This window comes from Doryrhamphus excisus, chromosome 12 (assembly GCF_030265055.1).
Source record: "Doryrhamphus excisus isolate RoL2022-K1 chromosome 12, RoL_Dexc_1.0, whole genome shotgun sequence".
Taxonomy (NCBI): domain Eukaryota; kingdom Metazoa; phylum Chordata; class Actinopteri; order Syngnathiformes; family Syngnathidae; genus Doryrhamphus; species Doryrhamphus excisus.
The window spans coordinates 8,703,902-8,722,289 of NC_080477.1; positions in this window are offsets into that span (position 1 = coordinate 8,703,902).

Genomic DNA, 18,388 nt, shown 5'->3' on the forward strand with positions numbered 1-18,388 from the left:
TACATTTGATAGAATTTGCTGTTTTGACAGCATCAAGTTCAAAGAACACATTCATTTCTAAGAACGTTGAACTAAATGCAACCAATTTGTAAAGAATTAACTTGTGAGAATCATTGTTTAGGTCCAGTTATTACTGAACAAGAGATATTTGCACTCCTGCTGCAACAGCATATTATTTGCACTGCCCATACACTACACATGAAGTGCTGGACTTGCTTCACTCTGCATTATCCACAAAGCATTGCGGATACTATCATAACAAACCTGCAATCCAATGGCAACACCGGCCAAGTCAAATGGCAACAAGTGAAGAAGAACAAACTGTTTCCTCCCACATTCCAAAAAACTAATCAATACCATGACCTCAAACAAGTGAGCTTGCCTTTGCATCTTGCACACAAATGTGTAACTCCTACATTTCCTCTCACCGAGCGGTAAATATACACAGGTATGGATTAAAATAATGCATTCTGAATTCAAAAACACATACGTATGTCAACAAATATTGACATAAATACCAATGTGCCCATGATATCATGTAAAGCAGCAAATAAAAGACAAAGCATAAAATTTATATGACACAACCAGGGCGACATGGCGGTCGAGTGGTTAGCGTGCAGACCTCACAGCTAGGAGACCAGGGTTCAATTCCACCCTCAGCCATCTCTGTGTGGAGTTTGCATATTCTCCCCGTGCACGCGTGGGTTTTCTCCGGGTACTTCGGTTTCCTCCCACATTCCAAAAACATGCTAGGTTAATTGGCCACTCCAAATTGTCCATAGGTATGAATGTGAGTGTGAATGGTTGTTTGTCTATATGTGTCCTGTGATTGGCTGGCGACCAGTCCAGGGTGTACCCCGCCTCTCACCCAAAGACAGCTGGGATAGGCTCCAGCACCCCCGCGACCCTCGTGTGGAAAAGCGGTAGAAAATGAATGAATGAATGAATACTTAATTTAATTAATGTTGAAAGTTTGCCGTCTTACGCAAAACACAGCTGACACCTACTCAGCTCAGAACTACGGTTCTTTCCAATTTGACATTAAAGCCTTTGTCACACTGCCAGATGCTAATCTGAATGTGTCATATCCAGGTTAATTAGATTGAAGTCTGGTCAGCAAACAGCACATAAAATCACGATCCAAAAAAAAAAACGGGGGGTTCTTTGAAATGTGATTTTGATTTCTGCATACCCCATTGCTCAGGTTCTTGAAATAAGATATCAAGTTAGCATTAGCATCACTTGTAGTGCAACACACACATGCTAATGACGTACTGAAAACTGGGCAGAAACAAATTTTGGTGCTATAATACTGTTTATTTGGAAAACAAGAATGTCTATGACATCTACTACATTGTACGAGTGGGGGTGGAAATATACTATATACACAGTGGAACCTCAGTTTTCAACAAAAATTATTGCTAAAATTGGTTTTCATACACTATCTTGATTACTGTACAGTGCGCTAACAAAGTAGTCTTCGATTCTGAATGCCTAAACAAAACATCCACACTAATTAGGAGGCGTTCAAGACCACTGCGTATTTCTGAATGTTCAAATAAATCTGTCCATTTTTAATATGAAATATAGCTGCAAAAAAATTGCAATTGCTAGAAAGAGAGAGACAGTATTGAATTCAAGAAATAACACATAGCAACATACGTGTGATACAATAGGAAAGTAATGTAATGTTCCTAGTAAATACAAGTTGCAGAGGGAATGGTTTAACAGAGACACATAACAGGAATTATATAATAATGATTGTATATGCTGCTGACGTTTACAAGACAGTTCAAGTGAACAAAAATACAGCTCTAACTATCCATGTCCAAGTTTAGTTTGTGACAGGCTAGGGTGAAACAGTGTCAACATAGCTCTTGCATGTTTTACCCTCCTCCCTCCAATCATCACTGTGTTTACCAACAACAGTCAAGGTATCAAGGTGATGATATGTACCATAATGTATGTACCATAAATTATGCTTTTTTTCCACACACTTTAAACCCTTCAACTAAACAATGATGCGGCTAATTTATGGTTAAATTAATTACAATTCATGTTGCTTAAAGTGCAGATTCAGGAAGTATTGAAGTGGATGGTCTTATGCAGCAATCATGTTATGACCTGACAAATATGAAGTAAGTTTGATCCGTGTGGAATTACTATGGCCTCTGTTTGAACTGCGGCAGCTGTGAACTCCGATAAAAAAATTAAAAAATTCTCTTGTGTCACTCATCTGAGCGAACGAGTGACAGTGGGAACACTGCGGCACATTTGTCGGCTGCATCATCGTCATTGTGTTGCACAATTCTGTCCTACTTCTCTATTGAGAAGAAATCTGCGTTCATGTACGTATGTCCTGCTTTGCTGCCACCTATCTCTCCCTCGTTGCAGCACACTGAGCTGCTGGAGGAGTCTGCTTCATACACCTGTTGCCAATCACTGATTGGTATTTAAGCTTCTCATTCCCACACACCTGTGCCAGTTTGTACTAGTCTTGTACCTACAGCCTAACTGCCACAGCTTATGTATTTGCTCGTAGCTACTTCCTGGTCACTTTCTGCTGCTGTGAGTTTTATTTGCCTTTGTCCTCTGTTTGGCCTGTCTGCCAACGGAGATACATTTGCCTATTTTTGTTCCTGCCTGGTTTTCGGCAGTGAATTTTTGTTTTGCAGCACTTTTAGTTCTTTATTTTCTGCAACCTTTTGTGCAGGTCTTTGTGTTACATGTTTTTCCCTCACGACTTTTCTGTAGTACTTTGTCATCATGCCTTTTTCCACGTGTTAATAAACAATTTTTTGCTACTCAACACCTGCACATCTTGGGGTCCGAGCTCTCTTGGGCTGTCACCCAACACTATATCATATCCCAACATTTTATGGGCGCTTCCGTTCAGCCCTGTAAAAAAAATGTGAATACTAAATATGAATACTGCAGGTATTCATTCATTCATTCATTCACTTTGTGCTGCCCTTAAGGCATTTTTAATAAATAAGTTGAATAAGTAATGCTAAGGGTGTGTATTTTGCTAGAAGTGATTAAAAGTTGTTTAGATGAGTAAAAAAAAATATCGCTGGGTCCACTTCCGGTTTCCGGAGATGCGCTTCCGGTTCACTTCCGGGTGTCGCCAAGGAGGGGGTCGCTCATGGAGACTGCACGGGAACGTGGTGGATGCCACCCACGTTGAGTTGTCACACAGGAATGCCGTGAGTTTGACTGTATTGTGGTTTATTTTGATATATTTGGATATTGGTTGTTGTGATTGATTGGGCTTGGGGCATTTGATAATGTAGCAGTCGCTCAAGATGTTGAGATGCACCTTTTCTGTTGCAGTTTTCACCACACACACAGATATATCTGTGAAGGAAGACAATTAAACATTGCAGTGGAACTCCATGGTCTTCGTTTGTGGTTTAGCTTGGTGTCACCAACATCCCTGTTGAAAACTTATGAGTTGCTGCTGATCAGTGTTGTAGAAATGAAGGCAGTAGGCAAAAAGCAATAACTAAATAAAGGAGATATGAATATCACTACTATTTAATATATCAGGTTTAGCTGTGATCTGGAGATAAATCTGTAGAATCATAACATTTTGTCCTGTAAAACCTAATAAAAAAAATAATAATTTTGTTACTATACTGTCGCGATTGAAGGCAGATATTCTATCAGGACGTCAGGGTAAACATGTGACAAAACCAGGACGTGTGAGGAAGGCTTGACCATCTGAATTGTACAGTAGGAGCCTATGCACGTCTGGCCTTTGTAGACTGGGCAGGTTACTGACCTAGTAGGTTGCAGACAACGTAATTCAAAGAGCCTGAGTTAGTATTGCAATGTTTAAAGTGTGTCTTCCAGTGTAAATATCGGGGATGAGCCGCATACTCGTTTAAAAAAAACAAAAAAAACGAGTACCGTTACGGGTATTGTTCCGTATTCGCGTGTAATGAAAATGCTCATTATGCATTCACACTTTGTAATTGGCCAGTCAAACAGAGACTGCCTCTCCCTAGACGGCTGCAACGGACCTCAGCAGTGTCTCATTCACGTATATTACACGACACAATTGGGAAGTTGAAAACTGCTTGCCGATTGTCACAATACCTCCACTTTATTAGGTTTTCTTCAGCTCGCCTCTATTTTGTTTCTATCTAAAGTTACATGGTAAACTTGTTCCGTAGCATGCATGGTGCACAGCGCTGTGCAGACCAACTTAATTTTTAACTTACCAACTCAATTGGTGTAGCGTGACTGCTTTTTTCCCTTGAAATGAGTTTTTGTCTTATTCCATGAAATCATCATAAAACAGGCGTGCTACCTACAATATAAAATGTTGTTCATTTTCAGTTAGCAGTATACGGACAGTGGCAATGCTAACCTGTATTGACTGGCCACAACATTAGGTACACTTGATCAGCATCCTGCATGTATGGCTATATTTTATTGTGCTAAAACAGGGGTGCTCATTAAGTCGATCGCGAGCTACCGGTCGATCGCGGAGGTGGTACTGGTCGATCGCTGGTCGATCGCTGGTCGATCGCGGCGTGACATTAAAAAAATATCATCCCAGCATCAATGCCGTCACTTGATTGATATACAGGGCAGCCATTCAGATGACAACTGAATGTTGCCCTTCGGGTGACCAATCAAATCAAACAACGTCTCTAAGTGCAGCAGAACTTACGATGTCAGCCTATCATCCATCGCCGTTACTTGATTGACATACAGGACAACCAGTCAGATGACAACTGAATTTTGACCTTTAGGTCAAACCTTTAGCTCATGCGTAAACAACGATGCAAAGTGCTAAGCTAGTCGGCGAATTGCGAGATTTTAAGCCCTCGCTAAAGTTTATGGTCACTAAAATGAGTGAAGGAGCTGGACCAAGTAAAAAGGCAAAAACTGGACCAATTAAAAAGGCAAAAAACATATCACTTCCATACGGATATGGAATATTATACGGATATTATGATACGGATATTATCCATGACTGAACATTTGGAAGTGTGCTTGAGGCTGGCTATCAGCAGCTACTGTCCGGACTATGCATCCCTGGCTGGTTCAATTCAGTGCAAGTCATCAAAGTAAACTCAGGTAATTACAAAAAATGTTAATAGTTAATTATGTGTGTTTTGCAATATTGGCTCATTTGGTTATGTAAGGTACATCAACATACATTGTACGTACAAATAATCTTTAATACATTTGACAATAAATAGATGTTTTGCATTTTTGTAGTGGGTAGATCATTTTGACTCGGTCATTTTAAAAGTAGCTTGCATGCTGAAAAAGTGTGAGCACCCCTGTGCTAAAACATTACAACCCTCTAAATACATTGCCATGCACCTTGCAATCCTAAACTTGTTTCATAACGTACACAACATATTTTTCTTGAGACAGCGGCCACAATCGTGCATCAGACTGTGTTTTCTTATTTTTCTTTTGCGTCTACTGATGGTGTTTTGGCTGGTGATATAAAGTCAGGTGGGGAAACTGCTTGTAGTACCCAACACTGAACTTTTGAGACAAATACAGGCTGACAGATTTACTTATTATTATGTTATTGCCATGTTTGCATGAATCACCAACTTCACAGAGCTCATTAAAAATAATTAAAGAATAAAATCTCAAGGATCACTTACACACAAGACAGTACACAAATAGCTGAATAATAAATAATACATATAGCAACTTGATGCAAATCAAACACACAACTTCCATACCGGATCGGTCATGGCTCGGGTTAACAACTGCCATTGGCTCTGTTCGCCTACAGGGTTCCCGGTGGAAATTGGGTTACTGTTGGTCAAAGGAGAGGAGGAAGATGTGATGCAGAAGACAGGAAGGAATGCAAGCAATTGATTTGCTGTGGCAACCCCTGAAGGGAAAAGCCGAAAGACAAAGAAGAAGATGGAAACTTCTCATCAATCTAAGTCAATTTCAGACTTTAAAATAATGTTCAGATATAAACCCTGCCCGTTTCCAGGTAAACCACGCCCACTTCCGGTATGAGTACGGATACGGATACACAGAATTTAGGTGGGTGAACAGATACAGATACATATAGTGGTGTACTCGCCCTAATAAATATCCTGGCTTGCATATGTTAAAAAAAAAATCTCTTTAAATTTGGTGGGTGTGACTTATATTCAAGTGTGCTCAACAGTCCGTATTTTATGGTACTTTGCTGTGTTTTCTGCATATAAAACTAGAATTAAAATGTGTTTTGTGTCCAGAACACTTGTCTGCATGTAGGCAAGTCTTACCTCATTACTATTTTACAGGTGTCAGTATATGTACCGGTCTCAACTACAATGCAACTTGACAACAAAAGTATGTGCAACCCAGGAAGATCTGTTCAGATCCATCTCCATCATGCATATTAGTTGCTCACTATAAAGTAATTGCTTAGACCCAGCATGATGTCCATGATGTTTCAGTAGCCCTCCCATTAAACATGCATGATGGCGAGATGGGTAGCATGACAAGCACAGCGATGTAATAGATATACTTCACTGCCAAATATAAATGATTCTTTGTGATATGCCATTATACAAGCAACAATGTCAAGCTTTAAGGGTGATGAGACACACATACCCAAATCACCATGCTTGAGTGCACAGAAAACACTAAATGCAAAATAGACTACATATCGCACATCCATATACGGTGTCACGCTCACTTAAAAAATGATAATGCAGTCCTGTGCTATTATGAGGCACAAAAATGCACAAATGTTAGCGTAATACACTAATCCCTCACCGCTTTGCATTTCCTGGCTTTGCTGTACCATGTTTTTTTCAAAAATATATTAAAGAAATCATGCTTTTCATGGTTGAATATGGCCTATTACAAGTAAAAAAAAAATCTGCACATTTAAGCAAATTCTATGTATTTGCCTAAATCAAGCATAAAAATAAAATATAAATATAGCATACAAATGAATGAAAATACAAATATAGAATATATTCAGAAGATGCATTAAAAACACATGATAATATGTAGTATTCTATTCTAATCACTAGAGCTCAGTAATCTTAGTGTATTGTACTCTTCTATATACATTCTCTATAAAAATATTTGATTAATAAATAAGGAACACATGGTTGAGTCTGGAACCAATTAACCTCAATAAAGGAGGAGTGCTTTACATAATGAATTCAACTGATCATTTTGAGTTGGTAAAACAAAGCAAATTTTGCTCATGCTTTACGTCTCTGTTTATAGGAATTGATCACTTGACTGATTGTGAATCTAAATGTATTATATACTGTGGTGCGTATATACATATATTGTTATACACAACCTCTATGAAAAAATGTCCACTAAGCAAGATGGTGGCTCTGTATTCACTTAGTGCTTTTTATTTGATGTTGTTCCTGACATAGTTTTATACAATACATTATAAATAGGCTCAATCACATCACTGTACGTATGTTTTACAGAGACGTTGAAAATCTTCCCCTAGCTAGTTTGATGCTAAATCGCTTATACACGCACAACACTCGACAAATCAGCCACGGTCATCACAATAGCAGCTGTAACTCCAATTTTAGCTGGTAGTTCAATGCAAAAATAAAATAAAAACATTAATACCTTTGGTCTTGCTGCAAGAGCCATCTGACAGGGCTTTGAAGCAAATTTCGAAATACTGTTTTCTTTCTCAATTTCTGCTCAATATTTGTTACAGCTTGTGGCTACAGAGTTACAGTGCTTCAAATACGGTGTGGGCCAACAGAAGTGCACGCACGTTAGTCGCGCATCAAAAATATTACTGCCGTAAAGGAAACTCCCGTTAACGAGGTGCATTGATTTCACATTTAGCTTACGCTACTTTTTGTCAACAACAGCAGCATAGATACAGCGACAACACTTATGATGTCCGCTCTCCTTGGTATGGCTGTGTCTTCCAGCACAAGACGTGTGCTCCAGTTCTCACACCTGACACCCAACAAGCATCTTGTCTTTATAGCCAGATGGACCATTGTTGCCGTGAGGGTTTTTTTTGTGAGGACTTTATCGTCAAAATATCCCATGTAGTCCATTATTAGCTAGCTCATATTAACTCGTTTTCTTGCGCTAGAATGCACAGAATAGGGCAATAAATATGTGTTCATGTTTCACATAAGGATTGTGAATGAAGGGCAAAATTCCCCAAAAAGAGCAGGTCCCCTTTAAAGCTTGAGCTGGCACTTGAAGGGGGTCATTGTCAGTCATAATTAAATAAAGTGCTTTTCACAATCTTCTGAACCTTTTTATTTCTGTTCTTCAAGGTGAGCTAAATCAACATGTGCAAGCGGTGATTTAATGGGTCAGTTGTGTGCTAGCTGGAACCAGCTGAAGGTCACGTTTCTTGTTTGGATTCCTTGCTTTGTGGTTTCCCATGACAGAGGTCATCACGACACATTGTTTTCTCAAAGACGTCCATCAAAGTAATCTCTTCTGGCATTGATTACCTTGGCTCATTAACAAAGCCTCTGAAGACACACAAACAGATATCTACACACACACATTGTGTGTGTACATGTGCAATTGTTTATCTATCCTTGACATTTCCACCTTCAAGACTGCCAGAACCCACCTCTTCACACCGGGTGTCAGTGTTTAATATTTCCAATTTTATTATATGTTCAGTTGTCTGTTACCTACTAAACCCACTAATTGAATTTCTGTCTTTATTGCTTTACTGATTGTTTTTTGTAATTCATTGTGAGGCGCATTTGAGTTTTCACTTTTAAATAAATACATTTTCTTACACTATCTCACCATCCAACTAATTAATGGAATTGTACATTAATACCATTTTGGGTATTTTTTTTATATGTGACAAGCTGTTGGCACATTTCAGTCTCACCTCCCATAGTTGTTTATTAAATGTATTTTTGATAAACTTTTTCTCTCAATTAAAATAAATGTAACAGCTTTTGCTATGAAAAAGTAAATCTTGCATCTATCTATCTAGCTATCTAACCATCTATCTATATCGGCTGTGACATGGAGCGCATGACTATACATGTTGTTAAGTGTTTGTCCAAATTAGCGCTTCTTCTGAAATCAATAGTGTCTGTGATTGCTGATTGCATTCTTTGAGAAATTCAAGTGAATACAACTCAATCAATTGCATTCGTCGATTCAGGAAATTACTTGTGTCATGGAACCGTAACACTGTTGACAAGACAGGGACACCGTGCTAACTACATTTCTTTAAGAGGAAATGGTTTTCATGTCAAATATCTTTTCGGACTGACATGTATCAGTATTTCAATTACATTGCTCTTCAGTTTCTAACTTATGATATTTAAAATGAGAATAGAAGATAATATGAGAACACTCCTTATGGTTAACCACAACCTGTATGTAGAGTTTATTGTTAATCTGGTTAAAATGAAAATAATATCTTAATTTATGATAACAATTTAAGCACATGTAATCCTTACTATGACTCTAAAGCTATGGGAGAAGGTAAAGGTCATAAGTGTTTTGTTCTTTTGTTCTGAAACAACCTGATTAACATGACATAGCTCAAGGAGAAATAAATGGAGCTGGTGAAGATGATCCAGAAAAGTAAACCCAAATAGAACAGGTAGCGGTCTCATATATGCGCCAAACCATTGTCAAGGGGCAGGTATTTTTAGGCCTGCGAGGCACAGTTCACTGGCACTTACAAGAAGGATTGTAGGGCGACAGCACAAGATAGTGAAGACAGTGGGGGAGGAAAGCAAGAGCAAGAGGAAGAAAATCAGTGACAGGAGAGAGAGCAATAATACATTGTCATTGAGGAAACCTTCGGTGGAAGATAACCGGTGGTAGACACTGGTGGATGACATGAACCCCCTGGGGCTTCGACACACACTTCTTAATTCTGTAATGATGCTACTTCGCTTTTGTGTGATAACTGAGACTAGGCCCACTTATTTCCCTTGGCCACTCACACCGCTTTAGTGTTTAAGTCTTGGGACGAGCCACAGAGATGGGTCTTAACATTTGAAAGACGATCACTGCCGAATAATTGAATGGATTGTGTTGGCCTGTGTAAGCCTTGTGTCTCCTGTCTTTCTTCTGTAATTGTGGTCATAGTGTTTTACATGATTGTGTATTTCTGTTCTTTTATTTTAACAGTATGGATAATATTAAAGGGGAACTATTATGCTCTTTTTGTACTGTTTGTATTGTAGACTCCTTTAGAGCAGCTACACACAATAACCCAGAAACAAAATGTCCTTGATCTTCCAGAATCTGCACCTATTCCCGCTGTCTTTCCTTGGATTTGTGCTCCCCACCAAAACAGTCTGTTTTAATTTATTCCACTGCACGCCCACTCCGCTATGATTGGTCACACGCCCAAACGACTTCCTGACTACTGCTAACAACACTTTCTAATTTAGTGGGTAAAGGAGTTGATAGTAAATAAAGTATTTAGAGAGCTAATTGAAAAGTGTTTAGGAGCTACTGGCAGATCATAAACTACGTATTAACTCAAAGAGTAGGCACTGCTGGTTCTCTCCTACCTCTACCTCTCCAACCTCACCTGCTCAAGGAGGAGAACTCATTGTCGGATAGACTTTGTCAGAGGCACCACTTGAGCCTTGAAGCTCAGAAGCCGGAAGTGAGGGCGCCGTGTTTACGAACTGCAGACAATCTTGGCACATCGGTAGTGGAAATGTGGCCATCATACATTGCATTGTGAGACTGCCGTGTTGTACCGTGTTTTAAATAAAAAATATTGAAATTCAAAGACCTTGTACATTTAAACAAAAAATAATAATAAAACCTAAAAGTAGAAACCATACATTTACACTTAAATGATATACTAATATAACCAAGTTTAAGAAACAGTACAAACGTGTGGTGTTTACAAAGTATAATGTAGAAGAACTGGTGAAGTACTTTCTGATATCATCATCATCAGACACATAAAGGACGGGGGTAGAATCAGCCAAGCGCTGGTTCCTCCTGCGTCTACATGTTTAATTATTTAAGTGCAAGTTGTGATATGTTTATTTGTACTCAATATTTTCTTGTGCTTGTAAATATTTAAACATGATCTAAATAAACAGCTTTCATTGATTTATTTACAAATGGTCTATTAGATGATCTCATGATAAATTATAGCACATTGTGAAAAGTCACATTTCACTGTCAATAATTATCCTTTTTTACATTTTCAGCTTGACTGAACAGGAAATAAAATCCGAACTAATGAGAAGCGCTCAAGTGACCAGTCAACCATGGTCTCACAGGTGTGTCACGACACAGTAGACCAAGAAGGGTCTCCCCAATTTGCTAATTACTCAATCGCTACATGTCTTGTACTCTGGCATAAGACATGAAAATCAATTGGAAGTCTCTGTATACACAGTCATATGGGAACATTATAGAAGGCTTTCTCACTTATATTAAGTAAATGACCCCCACTTTTATGCATCGATCATACTCATGTGTTCCTCTTTTTTAGCTTACATAAGCAAGTCGTCATTATTTTAACAGAAGTGATTCACATAAATATCTATATCAAGGCTTTGTCCTGTACTGCCATTTAAGAATTCTCTCTGTCTCTGTCTTAATATTTATATCTGATGGTGCCATTCAGCAAATTATAATATTTTGGCCATGGATGGCAAAAAACAGCACGACTTATGTCCAAATACGTCTGAGAAACATCTGCTTATAAGGGACCTCTTACGCTAATTTTTGGTCACTTAATCGTGAGTCGTGGACTTGAGCAGCTAAACACTAACACTTCTAGAGCTTCAAGAATCTTCACCTATTGCAGTATTTCTTTGGATTCCGTTGTACCCACGGAAATGGTGTGTTGGTCACACTACCTGGTGCTTAGGAGGACTTCCGGATTGCTGCCACAGCAACTTCATAAGAGTTTGTAAATAAATACAATAACTGGCGATTTATCTTTTTAAAACAACCTCTATAATGCAAAACAGACAAACGCCTTTGCTCCATTACTTACACAAAATAAACACAGTTAGTACACTGATAAATTGTTAACCACTGCTTTCTCTTTTGACTCTTTGACAACCAATAATATTGGAGAGGCGTTGGGCTTCAGCAACAGTTTGTCAGCCAGTCGAGCTACATACTGGCCCATGTTCACAAAACAGTCCAGTGTGAAATGCCGGTGACAAATTAATATATTTTTCTTTTGCTCATAGGGAATCAAGAACTCCAACCACTTCTGCCCGATGTTTGCCTTAGGAATTGTACACAAATTTTGCTTTCCTTTACAACTGAAGAAACACCTCTTGGGAGACATTCCTAACAACATTAACAGAGAAGCAGAGCTTGGGGGATGGTGGGGTAAACAGAGCTTTGCGGAGGACAGAAAGCATTTCTGGCCTACAGCCACGCCCGTATAAGGAAGCATGGGATTGTTAGAAAACAATTCTCTGAAACCCAGCATTGAGAACCATCCCAAACTTTTTGTAGGGCTCACTTTCAAATGCGCAAACCTCATTATCTCAAACTTTGGCATCGTTTAGCACAAAAATACAACATTCTAACTACATTTATAGGTCAGTGGAAAAGTGGGAAAACCATAATTGGTCCCCTTTAAACATGCTGGGTTTACCACCCTTCACAGCCTACTTGGTCTGATGTTTCCTGATTGTAAATACCCCTAAAAAATAAGCTGATTGCATTGTGTGTGAAACCTTTAGCCTGGCCATTTACGACTATCGTATCATATATGTAGCCTATAATAATAGTTATCATGTACAAATATGACGGAAAAATCAATTCATTCTATCAAGAGTTTTGTGTGGTAGGTACGCCAGGAGACTTTACCACCTTGGCACTTCCTCAATTTCATGTCCAGTAACAGTGTGGGGAAAATGATTTTCTTCCACTTCTGCCATCCTAAAGTGACAGGAACAGATATGCTAGTGTTAAGGAGGCAGCTGGCAAGGTGTGAAGCTGCTCATTAAATAGACACCCATGTCATACTGAAGTGTCTGCTATGAACTGGGATCATATGAGATGTTCCAATTCCTCCCGACTTCCTTCTTCTCTTCAGGATGGCCTTAATATTTGTCCTTCATATACGGCAAATTAACAGTTCAAATTGAACATTCCATGACTGTGATTGGTCTTACTCATTTTCCATTACAGTCGCTTACAGTATGGGCGTAATATCAAAAGAGCTGTGACTCCGCATTATTTGCCATGAATATCTGTCAAAGAATTGCCGTATTTGTTTGTTTCCACTAGGGTTGAGATGGATACTCAATGCATTTTTGCCGGATACGAGTTTGAAAAGCGGAGGCATGTGACCAGCGCAACACAAGCCATTTTTAACTTGCCGTATGAGACAGCGCTCAGCTCCTCTGTGACTGCCGCTTGCAGAGTCCGTCTACGGAAAGGTGGTTGCTGTGTTTGATTGGCCAATCACAGAGCATGAAGAGCGAATATATAATGTGCATTTGCTTTAAACACAAATGCAGATGATAGCAAAATGTATTTGTGTCATACTCGTATCTGGCAAAAATGCATTATCCATAATGGATACTTATTTATAGTGGCTCATCCCTAATTACACCCCTGTTTGCTGTTTGCTCGACTGTCGCTTTTTCTCCTTTCTTTGAGCTGTTTAAATGACACTTTTCTGGTCCAAGAGGTGGGCAAAACCCACCACACATTCATCAGGGGTCCCGGCACGACCTAAAGAAGGCAAGAAATCCCACTTTTCTGCCGTTTTTTGGACTGTCTTTATAACATGAAGGTGAAATATCCACCAAACTGTTGGTGAGGCCAGAATCAGCACACTCTCGCTGGGATAGGTGGATTAATGTCGGACAAGCTGTGCGTCCATGGAGGTGGAGAGAACCACATGTATCTGAAACAATGCCCAAGGGCCTCATTTTGACCAATGCTGATGACAACGCGGCCCTAAAATGCGTTTGTGTACAGAGGAACCCACTCATGCAGAATAAAGAATGGTTTGCATCTATTTTATGATGCTAATCTCACTTGAGAATTATACATTCCAAGAACAGTGAATCCCAGGTGTCAAAGTCAGGGCTTATTTTCATATTTTAGTGCAGAAGCCAACAAGCTTGGGAACACAATCATTAACATGCCGCTCTTTTACAATGTTAACAATCATTCTCTTCGCACTCTCCCTTCCAGTTAGACAAAATCATTCCTGACATTTCTTCTCCACTAGCTGCAAAGAATACATTTTTTTTGTTGTTGTTGTTTTCTTGAATCAGTTTTTGAAAGATGGGTAACAATAATAATGGTTTATATTGTGTATATAATAGGGGTGTAACAATTCATTCACTATATTGATGTATTGATTTATATTCCTACAATACATGTTTTTCATTCTGTACAGCAAAAATCGATCTAAGATTTATGACCTATAAATGTAGTTAGAATGTTGTATTCTTTTATTTATATATGTGTGTGTTTGTGTGTGTGTATATATATATATATATATATATATATATATATATATATATATATATATATATATATATATATATATATATATATATATATATATATATATATATATATATATAATATATATATATATATGAACCCTTGGCCATCTGGGAAGACTGCTGGGATAGGCTCCAGCACCCCCGCGAACCTTGTGAGGATAAGCGGTAGAAAATGAATGAATGAATATGATATATTGTTAGAATTAAAATGTAAATACATTTATTATAGCGCTAGTTATCACCCTTATATCCGTTTGCTTAGACATCAGGCAAAGTGTCTTGAATGTTTTAAAGGCAAGAACATTCCATGACCCTGACCAGCAACTCCCAGCACCACTAATCTTGCAGGTGCCTGGGAGCGCCAGCAGTGACCTTGAAGATGTTCCTGTTCATCATGCAAAATGTGCCAAGATAAGAACACATGCACAAAAAAGTAATTGCTCTCACATACACACACACACATAGACAACAAGTACAGCTTGTGCAACTGCTTGCTTCTCCCTCCCCTTAGAGTTGCACAACAATGTGTTAGGGACCTCCTAAAGAAAATAAAAAGAGAGGAGCATGAATGGCATACTCAGAGTGCAGCGGCATGTCACTGGGTATGTTGTTTCACTCTCCTCGCTGTGAGAAAACTTTGAATTTTGTTGTCTGTCTCTTCTGTAATTAAGTGTTTTTAAAAGTGCCACAGGAGTTTCAACCTGACACACACTCATATATGTATACACACACACACACACACACACTTTCTCAATTAACCAAAAATACTGCCTATGCTCTCTGTTCTATTCCACTACAGCACATCTTCATAATTAATGACTTAATTAAAAACACTAGTGGGATTATGAAAGGGGTCACTTCTGTCCCAATTTAATCAAATATTCTTTTTCAAATGCAATGAGAATGCTGTAATGGATATATTGTAATAGAGTACACTTGGGCAGAATGTCGCACAGTGTTGTTTTTAATCAGGTCTGCCTCTGTGGAGTTCATCTACAATATTGTGAGACCACTTGGTATAAAAAAAAAAATACAAATAAAATAAAACCTCAGTGTATATCTATGTATTAAGTGTCAGAGCTCTTATTGCCACTTTTAGGATTTTTGACAGTGCACAAACTCAGATTAAGTGTCTTGTTGCTGGAGAGAATCCCAAGATAACTTATGTCTCATGGGGCGGCTGAAGGGAAAATAAGTTTTCTTCATCTGAAGCAGGACAAGTCACTTTGTTTTTATCTGTTCAATGTCGTTCCCCCAGTCTCTCATTGGCTAATCAATGAAACCCAAGAGGGCTCATCAGGCACCAAGAAATGTCAGCCAAAAGCTTTTGATCCGCTGACCTTCATCCACTGTGCTCCAGTAAAAATACCATCGAGAGTGATCCATGTTTGCATGCTTTTAATGGGCCTCAGAGGGCCTGGTTGAAAGTCCTTTGTTTCCAGAGGGTCAGTTCACTAACTGTACTGCGTAGCCTTCAAAACCTTTGGAATATTTCCTGACATCTCCCCCAAGATTCATACGTCATCCTACATATGACAGTAAACTAAGAGGCTTATTAGTAATACATGATTAAGTGATTACTTGTTAATCGGTACAGTAAAATACTGATTATGCTGGAAATGGAGCTTGGGTTAAATATGGAAGTCATCTGACTCTAATTCCTTCAAGTGAAGCACCAAACTGTTAAGACATTTCACTAACCTTTGCAGAGAGAGCGAGAAGGAGCAACTGTTGTGTCAATTTCACAAAATGAAGAGATTAATCTCAGCATGATGAACAAAACTATGTTTGTTAATGTTTATTACATGCTGCATGTGTTTGTGTGTATACGGGAGGGTGTCTGTATGCTCAGATGTTGTAATGACATTCTGGCTGGGAGTGAGAAGCTTATTTGGCTTTCTGAGGCAACCATTTATCTTAATCTGAGGTGACCTAAATCCACGGCATCTCATGCTGTACCATCTTTTTCTTTAAAACACAATTTCACACTCTATCCTCCCATGTACCACCCCTCCCTTAACCATAATTGATGACAGTAACCTTTTAATATTGTACTATATTCATTCATGGACAGAAGCATCACCGATATGCTGCCCATGCATGAACACAAAAAGTGGCTTTGAGGAGAAGGACACAGGGTTTAGTGACGCATGTTACAAAAGGGTAATTCATAAACACAGTGAAAGTCTAGCATCTTGACAGTGTGAGTGGATGTGGTTGATAAATCAGCAAAATGAGGACAGTAACCACCGCTCATGCACTCATTTGTGAATTGTGAAAATGATGTCTGTAGCAAAGCCGAAAAAATGAGTTAAATCAAACTAATGGACTTGCAGTGTTGATTAGTAGCGTCAACGCTGTTTATATTTCTAGCGTAGGAACACTGTACCAACTGTCACTCTGGCTCTGTGGCTGCTTTCCTGCCAGTGACACGGGACATGACTGCCTCAAAATTCTTACACTTCACAAATAAACAGCTAGACGACTGGAGCTTGGGCACTATGGAGTTTTTCAACTGTAAAATGATCCCACACAGACTGGTTTTGCAATGGCTGGAGCAGGATGTGTGGATGCATGAACGGAATAGTCATATCTTGGTGCAAAAGAGAATGTGCACCCCACTAGGAACGAGAACACAGAATACAAGCAGTGAAAAATTGAGATACATCCACCCATATAAGTGCTCACGCTGTCAAGTAGTGCTGATAAAAATTGTAGTTGCACACACAGCAGACTTTGTGATTGGCATGCTTGGACTGATTGGACAGAATTGAATGAGCGGAATAAAGACAAAAAGAAATGCGAGAAAAATAAAAACCCAAACGTTTCAGCTGAAATTTTGAATGGGCCTGCCCTTGCAACCCCCCTCAATGCAGAGTTGTATCCTTGCAGCCACGCACCATTACACTGTTCCTTGCACTTTTGTTATACAAAGTCAATGCAACACCCACAGCAGCTTGTGATACCCAGAAATTTATTTTCCTTTACCCTTTCAATGTCTACAGCGTCTATTTGTATTTGCTGGTACGTGTCCTTTCTGCTGCTAACAAACAGTGTGATTTTAGTTTTACTTAGGTTCAAGGCCAATCTATTGTCATCAAACCATCTTTTAAATATGACTATTTCTTCTACGACCTTTGTAAAGATTTCCTCTGTGCTCCCACCGGAACAAAAAACAGTGGCATCATACCATCTTTAAGTCTTTCGTGACTTTGGAGATGGCATTGATGTACAAGTTGAACAATTTTGGTCCCAGTATTGACCCTTGGGGTACTCCGCATGTAATATATAAACTTGCAGATGTGTGTTCTCCTAGCTTTATGTATTGCTTCCTGTCAGCTAAGTAGCTTTTGACCCAGTTCCAAACTAATCCTCTTATTCCGTACCTTTCTAATTTAGTTATTAGGATGTCATGATTGATTGTATCAGAGGATTCTGTCAGAACCATGGATACTGTGGTTGCACACTTCCTATGATCTATAGCATTAGTGATTTCCTCCGTAATTTTGGTCTGGGGATTTTGGGAAACAAACTTAAGCTGTACATTGTATCTATAAAATCGTCAATTGCCTTGTTCTTGTGTGAATTCAGCAGGTCAATATTGAAGTCTCCACATATGAAAATTGTTTTTTGATTGTTATCTGAAAAGGTTGCTTTGATCCAATCCTCAAACATTTATATGCTTGAATGTGGTGTTCTATAAGTATAAAACATTGGTACGATTACATTGGTATCGAGCATTATTGATACCATCAATATTTGGATTGATCCACTCACCATTAGCAAGACGGTGAGCCAGACGTGAGCTGATGTTGACCAGGCCAACGAATGTTCAAAATATAGTTGCTACAAGAGTTTGTTCGAGTCTTCATAGTTCCCTACTGACGTCAGAAAACTGGAGTGAGGTGAGGAAAAGTTTATTAGCCTGCATT